At 44.7% G+C, this 12,240-nt stretch overlaps 1 protein-coding gene across 1 annotated transcript in view; it reads left to right on the plus strand.

Moving 5' to 3' along the window:
* Positions 1-6,985: 6,985 nt before the first annotated feature.
* GLI3 (GLI family zinc finger 3) overlaps positions 6,986-12,240 on the plus strand; it is a 278,784-nt gene continuing 273,529 nt past the window's right edge. Inside the window, exon 1 of the mRNA XM_019757536.2 lies at positions 6,986-7,121. The gene's annotated coding sequence lies outside the window, so the exon portion shown is untranslated. The remainder of the gene's footprint in view (positions 7,122-12,240) is intronic.

Here is a 12,240-nt window from a genome sequence, read left to right on the forward strand (position 1 = left end):
TCTAGCAAATCGAATGCAACAATGCATTAAAAAGATTATACATCATGACCAAGTGAGGTTCATCCCAAGGGCACAAGGATGGTTCAACATCGGCACATCCATCAATGTGATACACCACATAAACAGAATACAGGACAAAAATCATATGAGCATATCAATAGATGCCGAAAAAGCATTTGATAAGCTACAATATTCATTTATGATTGAAACACTTAATCAAATGGGTTTAGAAGGAAAATACCTCAACATAATAAAGGCCATATATGACAAACCCTCATATATACCCTCATATGACAAATTCTGCACGTGGAAAGCCAAGTGCAAAAGAATGAAACTAGACTGGTATATGTCACCGTGTACCTAAATTAACTCAAAATGGATCAAAGACCTAAACATAAGACTTGAAACAATAAAATGCAAAGAAAACATAGGTACTAAATTTATGGAACTTGGGTTCAAAGTGCATTTTATGAATTTGACCTCGAAGGCAGGGGAAGTTAAAATAAATGAATGGGACTATATCAAACTAAAAAGCTTCAGCACAGCATAAGAAACCATCGACAAAATAAAGAATCAACCAACCGAATGGGAGAAGATTTGTTGCAAACAATGCCTCTGATAAGGGAGTAATATCCAAAATATATAAGGAACTCATACAACTCAACAACAACAACAACAAAAAACCAAACAATCCAATTAAAATATGGGCAGAGTACCTGAATAGGTAATTCTCCAAAGACATACAAATGGCCAATAGACATATGAAAAAATGTTCAACATCACTAATCATCAGAGAAATGCAAATAAAAACCACAATGAGATAGCCAGTTAGACTGACTATCATCCACAAGACAAATAGTAACAAGTTTTGGAGAAAAAAAAAACCCATACACTGTTGGTGGGAATGCAGACTGGTGCAGCCCCTGTGGAAGGCAGAGTGTCATTCCTGAAAAAATTAAAAATAGAATTATCATATGACTCAGTAATCCTTCTCCTGGGTATCTACCCAACAAATCTGAAAACATTTATCTGTAAAGATATATGTGCTCCAATGTTCACTGTAGCTTTATTTACGGTGGCCAAGACATGGAAACAACCAAAGTGTCCTTTGATAGATGATTGGATAAAGAAGTTGTGGTATATATACACAATGGTATAGCATTTGGTGGTAAGAAAAGATGAAATAGTACCATTGGTGATAATATGGGTGGATCTTGAGATTATTATGTTAAGCGAAATAAGTCTGAAAAACTCAAGAACCATACGATTTCACTGATATGTGGTATATAAAACTGAAAACAAGTAAAGACAAAGAAATGAAGAAACAAAACCTCATAGACACAGACAATAGTTTAGTGGTTACCAGAGGGTAAGCAGGGAGGGGGTAGTAGATGAGGGTAATGGTATCAAATATATGCTGATGGAAGAACTGACTCAGCGTGGTGAACACACTATGTGATATATAGATGATGTATTACAGAATTGTACACCTGAAACCTATGTAACTTTACTAACAATTGTCACCCCAATAAAGTTTAATAAAAAAATGCAGTGGTGACATGGGCAGGGATGAATGAAGGAGAGGAATTCTAGTGGGAAATGGAGCTTTTGCTCTGATGTGTTTGATATCAGATCTCCTCCTTTATACCGTTCATGAAAAGACTCAGTAAAACCTACAGTGATGTGAATGGATTATTTAGGGTAAAAACAGCAAATTCAAAGTTTTTTAGGAGTGAGACAAATTATGCAAATGATGTAGAAATATAAGGCCATGAGGAGTGGTAGAGACTGTGGCACAAAGAAGAGTCCAGGGCAAAATTTACGCATGCATATCCAACAATATGCATCAGCAGACAATGTTTGTCCCATAGGCCACTGTGTGTTCCTTTAGCATTAAGGACACTCAAAGAAGAGCTGAGCATGTCTGCCAGGTGGGTGGGAGAGAATCACACAGATACAGAGTGGAGCAGATCCTGGGCAAAGAGAGATGGAAGAGGCAAGTGAAACCAGAGTGTCATATGAATAAGCTGCCAGAAAAGGAAGGTGAGACCTCAAGAAACAGACCGTGGTCACTAAACTGCTCTGTTTGAGACACACAGAGAAACATCTTATTTTTGAAAGAGAAGGATGGAGAAAATCACCCCTGGACTACCCAGATCATCAGGAAAATCTGCGAAGCTCACCCCATTGCCACTGTGGTGGGTTTCTTGTGGAGCAGGCAAGGGTCTATGTATATATAGCATGTGGGGTGATGTCATGTAGCATCCACAGGAGCTCTGAACTTTGCAGAAATCCAATGGGAGGGTTTTAGGTCTTCCCAACTTGTGGGATTGGCTGAGGTCCAAGCCAATTACAGCTACATCTCCAAGGTGAATAGCACCATAACCAACATCTGGGTTACATTTATGATCCCAATGTTCCAGGAAGATGGAAGAATAAGTTATGCAGGTGCTGAGTGAGAGACCCTTGGAAGGGCACCTGTGTGATGAACTTAAAAGCATTCTCTCTGGCAACCAGCCAGTCAGCATGGGGAAGCTCAGGCCCATCCCCTGCTCTACTGCAGGGAGTATGTCCTTCCCAGGCCATTTGGTGGCTGGGGATCTGCCTGTATCCCCAGGACTTTCCCTATATGCACAATGGCTAGTGGGTGCAGCGCACACAGAACCAGGATGCCCAGGAAATGAGAGAGAGCAGCAGGAAACTTAAACATGTCTAGAGTTGCCCTCAGCAACTCAAATCAGTGCCAGTGTAGGAATCAGAGGGAATCCAGAAGACAGCACTGTAGAATAGGAGGTCATTGTAGAGAGACGGGGTGAGGGAGAGAGAGTAATGAGTTGGGTGACCCTGGGGTTTGGAACCTTGATTTTTGCTCTATCTCCTTTGTCAAGTTTCCTCTCTCTTGGTTCTCATAGCAGTGAGATAACTCATAGTCAGGGCTGCCTGGCTTGGAGGGAGTTCGGCCTTCTCCAGCTGCTCCCACTCAGGGGTCAGGTCAGTTGAGGGAACATGCAGGAATGCAAGAAACCTTATTTTTGTTTTGGACTATAGTTCTCAAATGCAGCCCATACAGTATTTCAATTCCCACCGTTTTTCAAAGTGATGAGAATCCTTAGGGAACGACTATCTTAACTGGCACCTACAAACTTCTGAAAGACATACATACACAGAGATGCTAAGGGTCCTAGTTTCAGCACTAATCTGCATTCTCTGCTGTAATTCAGAAACGTTTGAAATGTTGAGTGAGCTGGTTATGAAGTCTGCAAGGAATCTATGTATTTGCCATGTCAGACTAAGGAGGCTCCTGGGAAATATCTCACCATAAGTGCAAAGAGCATGCAGCAGAAAGGCTTAGTCCAACAGTAAGGATTCTATTAGGGATGGTACGTGGCATTTGAATTTTTATGAGTGTTCACTATGTTAAGCTTGCAAGTTTGAGAGCAATAGAGGATGGTATCAATCCCTAAGTAACGAAGCTCCTAAGCTAATCAGCTATCTCCAGATGGAAAACTAGTAAGACACTTACACATAGGAATGTGACTTGTAGGATGCACAAGTGACTTCAGATGGATTGAAGGCACTAACTCCCAAAAGACCAACCCCATGATGGGAAACTGAAGCAAAGGTGACAGTCCTGCATTTACAGGAGGGAAGCAGCACAAAAGAGGAAGAAAATGGTGGCTATCATGTTGGGCTCTATAGAAGACATGTTAAACGTGCACCTGCCATGCAACGGAGTCTCCCTCTTGGCTTGTCAAGAGGAATATTGCATCCCCTCAGACAGGTAATTAGCAGCTGGAAGGTGGAAACTCAGTAGGCATTTGTATGAGCCCCTGGATCCTGCCTTGCCTGTAGCCTGCCTATACACTTTTGGACTTCTCAGTCAGCAAAACACTCCTCCTCCCCCCTTTAAATTTAACTTGAGCCAATTTGAGTTTGAATTTTGTCACTTGCAGCTGGTAGTTTATCGGTATACATGAAATATCCCCTTGGAATTTCACAATAATTAGTTGGGGGCTATTGTGCAGGGAGATGGAAGGGCTGCCGTGGTAAGTGAAGGCAAGATTGGTCATTATGTACAGCACACACAACCTGGCAAAAAAGTGCAGAGAAGCGTGGGAAGTTTACTCTCAGCCCCATCCTTTGTCCTCTCAATTGCAGACCCTTCATTCTCCTGTATCTTTCAGTGTTGTCATGGGTTGAATTGTGTCTCTCCTCTCCCCCCAAAAAAGACATGCTGAAGTTCTAACTCCTGATTTAGAAACACGGTTGTTGCTGACATACCTAGTTAAGATGAGGCCATACTGGAGTAGAGCGGGCTTCTAGGCCAATGTGACTGGTGCCCCTAGGAAGAGGAGAGACAAACAAAGAGAGAATGACTGTTTCCCAAGCTCGGTGACGATAGTGGCATAAGTTGGAGGGAAGTAGCTACAAGATACAAAACACCAAGGATTGACAGAAGTTAGGAAGAGGCAGGATCTTCCCCTAAAGGTTTCAGAGGGTGCGTGGTCCTGCTGAGACCTTGATTTTGGACTACTAGACTCCAGAACTGTGAGACAATAGATTTCTGTTGTTTTAAGCCACCTAGTTTGTGGCAACCCTAGGAAATACAAGTATCTTCACGTCTCGTCTCCGACTTCATTCAATTTGGTGCCAAAAAAAAGAAATTCTGTCTTATAAGCTTAATCATTTTGAGGACTCATTATATAAAAATTTCCTAGGAGATTTGCATTTGAAAAGAGAACTGATGAGAAATAGCAATAAATGACTCTATAATGGTGGAATTTTAGACATGGAGAAAGGGCAATCTCAGAGCCTTGTAGGTCTACAAGTGCCAGTTTATTATTACAAGAGACGTTCCAATATTGAGTTTCAGGGTGCCTTTGGATTTTTAGAGATGTCTCAGGAGACCGCCACCCCAACTACAACCAGAGTAGTTCTCTTTTATGTTTTGGGATTCCATATAAGATTTCATTTGGAAAAAGAGTTCTTGTGTCAAAATAGATTGAAAGTCATTGCATTATGTCACTATTTAACTCACATTAAGGCAAACCATATTTTTTCCCTCTGCCATTTCTGCAAAATGTACCCTTACATACATGTTTACTACCAAAGCAGAGAGCTGTTAGTTCCCGCCAAGAATCTAAGGTGAGGAAATAGGGACACACAGCAGACACCACCATTATTCCTCTTTTGTTTTTAGCTATTCTGATGGACATATGGGGAAAGATTAGCTGTTTTTTCTTTACTTGTCTTTTTAAAACTGAGAATCAAGATCTTTATGATCCAAAATCTGCTAGAAGACTGTTTTAAGTAAAAGTCAAAATATCGAATTTATTCAAGTTGTTGATTTATTGGCTGTCTTTCTTTTTATTTATTTTTTGCCATTGGGTGAGCAGAGGAGGCTATCAGGATGTATTATTTGCATTCAGGTGATTGAGGCAGAAGCAGTACTTGAATACAAAAAAAAAAATTGTGACTGATATTGGAGTTTACATAGGAAAGAGTGGCTTGCAATTCCCTGCAATTGCAAAAGTATAATTCTTACACATTTGTGTCCCTTTATACTTTCACATGCATTATCTTATTGGAAACTCATATAAATCCTGGGAGGTATGCGGCCTGGTTTTCCTATTACCATCCCACAGATGGGCTCTGAGCCTGTGGAGACTCAGGGCCTGAGATCAGTTAGTGAGGGGAAGCTGGGACAGCCACCCTAGTATCCTGAGACACTTGCTCTGTGCGGTAAGTGGTGGGTTTCCCTTCTTTCCTTCCTTCCTGCCTGGGAGGGAGGGAGGGAGGGAGGGAGGGAGAGAGAGAGAGAGAGAGAGAGAGAGAGAGAGAGAGAGAGAGAGAGAGATCTTAAAATAAGTGCCTAAAAAAGACCTTCAGGCCTACTTTATCTCCACAGCTTCTACCATGAAAGCTTAAGCCAGAGGCAGCTTTTGTAGAGTCTTTAGAAAAGCAACAAGTCCCAGGAAACAAATAGTGAATGCCATCATCAATTCCGTTAAAAAATTCTCCTTAAGCATTTGAATCTCAAAATGCTCTTCAAATCATAATAGCTAATCATTCATCCACCCACTCTCTTCCTCAGTCAAGACACTCAGCGAGTCAACACAAGTGCACCCTGAGCTCCCAGGCACTGCTGGCTGCTGGCTGGTGGGTAGAGAGGCTCAGTTTACTCCAGGAGAATGAATTTTGGAATGTCACAGGGTTGTTTTGTTTCGTTCGTTTCCTTCCTTTGTTCCTCCTCATTTTTTAAGTTCCAGGTCCAGGATGGGTACATTGAAAGGGAACAGATGTAGGCTGGCTGATTGAGGAAGAAGGGAAAATAATTTTTACTAGTATGGGCCACTGAAAATAAATCAGGGACAGAAACACTTTGTAGCTCAGGGAAAAGCACCACGTAGGAGTCCAGGCTCCAAGCCCGGGGTCTTTGTTTTTGTGTCCTTTGTAAAGTGGCCCATGGGGACAGCAGGCTGTGTAGTGGGAGTTCCCACTTCCCAGAATTGGCCCCAAGGGCAGATGAGACCGGCGGAGAGGAAAACCCTGAGCTTCCAAAAGCATCCTCTGGCGAGAGGGAGTTTCAGGGTTGGGTAATGGTACAAGTAGAGGGGGAGCCAATGAGGGGTGTGCTCAGAGAGGCCTTAAAAGAAAAAAGGGTCCCAAACTGTGAGCGAGAGAAAAGGGAGCCGAGAGGCGGGGTGGGAGGCGATGCGCGCGGGCAGGATGCAGCCCCTGCGCGCGGGGAGCTGGGGTAGGGGCCGGCGGGGGAGTCCCAGCGGGGCTGCGAGAGCAGGCGGGGAGGGCAGCCGTGACATCACGCCCGGGCCCCCTTCCCTTAGCCGGGTGGGTGGGGCCTCGGCGCGCGGAGCGGGCGCGGGGTCAAGGAGGGGGAAGAGGAGGAGCAGGCATGAATGTGTCTGCGTGAGGACCCAAGAGAGGCGGAGGAGGCGGAGGGGGGAGGGAGCTCGCGCGTGGCTCCCGGCGCCCCGGCTACCCCCAGTCCCCTACCTCGGCCCGCGCCGCGCCGCCTCCTTTGCAGCACCGCCCGCATCGCAGCTGGGACCCGCTCCGGGCACGGCGACCCGGCGCGGCCTGGAAGGAGCGAGAAAGCAAAAGTAAGGCGAGCTGCACTCCAAGTTTTCCCAACTTCGCCCCCTGCGGCGGCAGGCGTCCAGCTGCTCGGCGCGTCCCCACGGCGCTAGAGAGTGGCAGAAAGAAAAGGGACGGGGCGGGGGCGGGGGCTAAGGAAGAGAGAGCGCGCGGGTGAGGGGAGAGTCCGGCAACATCTGTTAAAACTTGGGGGAGGAGGAGCGCGGGCAGGAGGAGGAGGAAGAGGAGAGGAGGGAAAAGGGAGCGCGAGGGAGGGACGCGTAGAACCGAGGGACAACTTTTCCACCGCGTGAGTAGCGCGGGCTGCGCTGGGCCGGGGTGGGGGGGGCCCTTTCACCCGCGCGGGTCTCCAGGCCGGTATGGGACCTTCTTCCAGAAAGTCGATTGGATGCCAGGAGGGGCTTACGGTGGGGGCTTTCTTTCTTTCTCTTTCCCCTACCTCCCGCGGGTGAACCAAATCAGAACTGTCACTCAGGGCCTGTGAGTCAGAAGGGATCGGATTACAAGATCCCTGAAACCGATGCCGGAGCTGCACGAGCGGGCGGGAGCGGGCAGGGGCAGCGCCACCGGCGCGCTCGCACACTCGCCGTCGCGCATACTCGCCTCCCGGACTCGCCCTCCCCGCGCGCCCCGCGGCCGCCCGCGCCGCACCATGCCCACCGCCCGCGCTCCTCGCGCCCAGCCCCTCCGCTCGCCTTAGTCCGAGCCGCCTGCGTCTCGCGGAGCCGGGAGCCACCCGCCCGCATCCCAGACGTGGGTCTATGGGAAGTTTGGGGACTTGACAGCCGCCGCTGCCGCAGGTACGTCCCACCCAAAGTTCTTTGTTTCGCTGGCCGCGCATCAGGCAGCCTGCTCCTGCGGCCGTGCGGGCGCCTCCAGGTCGAGAGGGGTTCCCCAATAGGGGGAACCGGAGAAAGTGAAAATGGCTGTCAAAAGCGCCCAGATTTAGAGAGCAACCCGTAAGGCGTCAGAGCAAGGCTTTCATTCGCTTACTTCTTGAAGCTCCCTTTCCAAGTGCCTGCCCCCTCGTCCATCGGGAGACGGGCTGGAGAATTGCACATCCTGGATGGGGACGAAGTTTGCAGCAGCGACGACGGCGCCCCTCGTACCCATTCCTCACCCAAAGGTTGAAGAGGAGCTAGGTTAGGTTAGACTTCTAAAGCTCGGGCGTCTGCCTGCGCACTGTTGCGTCCTCCTCCGGTGCCCCGCGCGGTGTACTGCGGGCGGGTCCGCGCGGGGTTCGCGGCTGCGGGGTTTCCTTTAGCCTGAGCTTCCCTTCAGAGGGCGGGGGAGCGGTGTGCGCCCAGGGACAGGCGTGCCTCCGCGGTAATAGAGGAAAAGTGAAAGTTGTACCATCTGTGTATGATTTGGAATTCTTTCATTTCTTTTTCTTTTCAGGGACAGCACACACACACACACACACACACACACACACACACACACACACACACAAAGACATAACAGAAAACAAAAGAAATAAAAGCGTTAGAAGCTGCAGGGAGTGAGTGCGGGAGTGTGGGTATCCGTGGCCCCTGCAATAATAATTTAAGAGGCCGAATTTTCACAGAGCAGAACTGTGTATGAATCACTCTGCAGGGGACAGTTACTTTGAGTTGCCGAGGGAAAATGGGAGGGAGGAGGTCGAGAGGGAGTAAATATTTACCCCAAACTTGGAGACTTTGTGAAACGACTTTTAAGCATATTGCCAGAGGCCAAAGCACCACTGCACACCCGGGCCTTTTATCCTTCCCAGAACTTTGTCCTGTCCCTGATTGCACCTCCTTCAGGAGTTGCCACCCCTAGAGAGGCTGGACCCAGGCTTCCCTTGCTGACCCCGTGTAGAAAGAGGTTTAAGGAGGCAGCCACCTCGCACTCTTCTGCCCCCACTTCTCATGTCCCTGATGTGCACTGCCGAAGAGATTCTGGCCTTGGGTGCAGTGCTCGTGGCCCACTGCCAGTTTATATGTACAAGTATTTATGTAAAACATTTTCTCCCAGCTCCTTGCCAGCTGTTCCATATTTTCCAGCTGCCATTTCAGTTTGAAATGATGGACTGTCCGCATCTCCCAAGTAAAAGAGTCCTGTAGTCAGAGGTGTGGGGACACAAAAAATAATTTTTCCTCCCGTCTTCTAAGTTCTAGCTGGGCTAATAAATTAACATGAGAGAGATCAACAGGGAAGAGTGTCCAAAATTTATTACGGATGTTCATGCCGGGGTGCCATCAGAATATGAGGCCTGAGGATACATTGGCTTTAAGGTTTCTATGCCATTCTGGACAAAGGAGAGGGAAGCAGGGGTCTGGGATTTCAAAGGGAACGTGGGCAGTTTACAGGTAGATGAGAAAGAGCAAACATGTGGTAAACAAACTCTTGCTGGGCCACCCAGAGACAATAGGACATAGAGGGAAGTCCAACAAACAGGCTTGGCTAGATTTCTCCCTCTCTGCCACATTTAGTTTAGAATCTGACGCTAAGGTGATGCTCCTATCCTTTAAGCAGGTTTTTCTGTCTGAATTCCTTTAGGCAGGCAAGGGGAGGGTTCTTTCTGAATCTTGTTTCGTAATAAATTACCATTAGAAGTCAATATCCTCAAAGGCGTATTTTGGGGTGGGAAAAATTTGGTCCCCCTCAAAGGTATGCAGGGCAGGCCATTGTGCAAAGTCATGGGCAGTGCCATTAGTCTGACTGATATTAGTTCTGAAAAAACAAAACAAAACACTTCTGCTCTCCTTTTCCTTTCCTTCTCCCCAATTCTTTCCAGAGCACTTTTCTGGAAATTCACAATAATTCGGCTTTTCCCCCCACATGTGATTTTGTACAGAATTTGGACGAGGCCTTTTTTTTTTTTTTTGAAGACCCCTGAAATATGTGTATGCTGCTAGAAATAAATTAACTTTTAAAAAGAGTTTGAGTGTGTTGGGCATGGCTGGTGGGGTCGCCTCTACCTTGGGCAACTGAAATGATTTCATTTCAGTCTATTTAAGGTAGGAACTATTCTTCCGTTTTACGCTTTTTGTGTTGTTTGATGTCTTAGCGTATTATAGACTGAAATCTTCAAGAATTGGCCTAAAGTATTAATTTTGACTATTTATGTAATTGCTCTGTAATTTGAATAGGTGCCTTATTGATTGATTCTGGTAATTATTTCATTTAGGTTTTAAATTAAAAATTAATAATAGTCTGACAGTTTCTTAATTATATGTGTCAAGATTATTTTGAAGGAGGAAAATGCTATGTTTTAAAGTAGTGAAATATCCTCAAAATCTCCTCATTTTTCGAAAGCATAACAGTATTTCAGTTGAATATATTAAAGCAGTGGTGATAGGTCTTAACAATGTAAACTGTGTGAAGTATCTAAAGAATTTGTTTATGTTAGGAAATACTGGTCTTAAACTGGTACACAAACACTTTGGCCAGTTATAGTCAGACCTAAAACAAACATGAAATAACATTTAAATTAGTTGTAACAGCCAGCATACTTATAGAGAGAAGAGAATTTATTTTATGCTAAAAGCTATTTAATTAGAAACTCCATGCCTAAGGGTAGATCCTTTCAAGATATGTAATTCGTGAAGTTAGCCTAGGGAAGCTTTGGTTTAGCATCCTTGAATGAGTCCAACATGAGAGATGTCTTATGAAGTACTTTAAAAGGTATAGATTATATTATAATTAATAGGTTAGTAGGTCCAACTCGATGTCTACCTTTAACGTGTTTGTATTTCTTGACTGAATCCTGCTATCAACATGTTTTATTGTATGTCTGATTTGCAAAAAACTACACACACAAATGAGAAAATGAGTACTGATGAAAAATGGCTCTGTTGAGTTATTTCATTACTTATTTAATAAAAGAGTCATTAATTTATCATTTGATGCCCAAGCCTAAAGTTGAACTTTCCTTTGTTTCTAGGCCAGTTCTCTTAATTACCTGCATGCTGTAAGGGTTTCAGACTTCTGTGCATAGCTGGTTAGAATTCCTTCCTTCTTTGTAAGGTATCCTGCTCACTGAGATTCTCCTTCCCCCCTTTTTTGAGGATAGGGTTTGGGGATTTATGAAAGGAAACAATTTAATGATCATTGTTCCATGTATTCACTTATATGGACAGAAATGTACTAGGAAAAAGCAGTCTTGAAGGAAAAGTGAATCAGTGAGTCATGAAATCCTCAAGAAAACCTTGGTAATGGAATGTTAATGCTTTTGGACTATAGTAGATTATCTTAAAAGTCAGACTTTTCTTCTTTATGCAATTGTTGTAAATCCCCAGCTAAAGAATTCTTTGAAGGAGGTTTCAGTTTTGCTGGCATTCATATCCTATAGTCGGTCTGATTTGTTTTGGAAGGTTCAAGAAATTTTATGCCAATGTCTATCATGAGAGGCAATGAAAATGCTGAAGTGACTATAGAGAGAAAGTGTGTGGATTTAATTCGTTAAGCAAAAGATCCCATTCTAATAGTGACTTCACTATTGTCTTTTCATTAAAGTGTATGAGAAGATGCTACCCTTCACTTCATGTTGTCATTTTTCTAGATGAAAATTGATTTGTTCTAGTTTCAAAGCAAATGAAGGGAGACAGAATAAACAACAACAGGGCAGGGGTAGTGTTGAAAACTTTTTCAAGTACTTTCAGTGTATTTTTCATCTTTACTTTTATTTGATGGGCCTGTGAAATAGAGCTGTAGACCAGCGAAGACTTTAAATGAAATTTCACACTTTGATGATTTTTTTAAACTTTGATATATTGACAGCAAAAGGAGCTGCAAAGCTTTTATATAACTTGAGCAGTAACGCCAAGCAGCAGTCAAACGTCTCTATGCATTTGTGTTTAACTGCAGAAGAAAAACATGTCCATGGGCAGCAGAGGTTCTTATCAGCCCCCTAATCCCAGATCCCAGCAAACCTTGAGGGCATGCCTCAGATCTTGCTGAAATCACTGTAGACTCTCACAGTTTGCAGATTAAATATGCTATGTGTTCCTGGCTCCAACAACAGTTTTATGAGCTCACTAAACTTCCTGTTTTAAGATCCTTTTCTTAAGTTTTTAGGAGCTGCTAAAGGCAATGCTGTCTGGAGTATTTGTTAATTTAGAGACACTTGAGATATTTCATTCTCTTTAAAAATTGCCA

The sequence above is a fragment of the Rhinolophus sinicus genome, linkage group LG09 (assembly GCF_036562045.2).
Source record: "Rhinolophus sinicus isolate RSC01 linkage group LG09, ASM3656204v1, whole genome shotgun sequence".
NCBI lineage: Eukaryota > Metazoa > Chordata > Mammalia > Chiroptera > Rhinolophidae > Rhinolophus > Rhinolophus sinicus.